General features: G+C 34.5%; 1 protein-coding gene across 1 annotated transcript in view; it reads left to right on the forward strand.

Moving 5' to 3' along the window:
* Positions 1-328: 328 nt before the first annotated feature.
* The window catches only part of RBPJ (recombination signal binding protein for immunoglobulin kappa J region), a 22433-nt gene continuing 22147 nt past the window's right edge, over positions 329-614 (forward strand). Inside the window, exon 1 of the mRNA XM_009071253.1 lies at positions 329-366. The gene's annotated coding sequence lies outside the window, so the exon portion shown is untranslated. The remainder of the gene's footprint in view (positions 367-614) is intronic.

The raw sequence follows: 614 nt of genomic DNA on the forward strand, positions 1-614 counted from the left end.
TTCTGGTCAATGCTGTGGCAAAGATCTCCTGGTTCTTTACATTCTGGTGATACCTGAACTTCTCAAAAGCAATTCTAAGAGAAAATAAGTGTGACTTCAGCAAAGACACTTACCTAGTGCTCCGAATAAAAAACAGCCTCTGCTGTTGTGGAAAAGCTGTTTCAAGGAGGTGGTTGATGTTTTAGTAGTGATCTAACTGGGAGATTACAAAGAAAAGACACCCAAGTTCCACTACAGTTTCAAAAATTGTAAAACTGGGATAGTGTCTCACTGTAAAATCATGACTAAACACCTTTGTTTTAAATTAGCAACTTTTTATTTTTTCAGGAAATTTGGAGAGCGACCTCAACCGAAACGGCTCACCAGGTAAGAGTTAAAGAAACTCTGTTTTTAACAGTTTTCTGAAGTTACCCTTTTCATTCTCAGGAGAACTTCTAAGTTAAAAATCTGTGTTTTACTAATCCTAGAATTTTAAATGTCAGCATTTTTGAATTATATATACAATCAGCAGTCAAAAGTACAGTTTTGTACAGAGTGGCTTGTTTTTTGTATGAAACTCAAAATGCATTTTTAGAAATGATGTTGACTTCACATATCAGTTATTGGTAGATTAT

This window comes from Acanthisitta chloris, unplaced genomic scaffold (assembly GCF_000695815.1).
Source record: "Acanthisitta chloris isolate BGI_N310 unplaced genomic scaffold, ASM69581v1 scaffold4050, whole genome shotgun sequence".
Lineage (NCBI taxonomy): Eukaryota > Metazoa > Chordata > Aves > Passeriformes > Acanthisittidae > Acanthisitta > Acanthisitta chloris.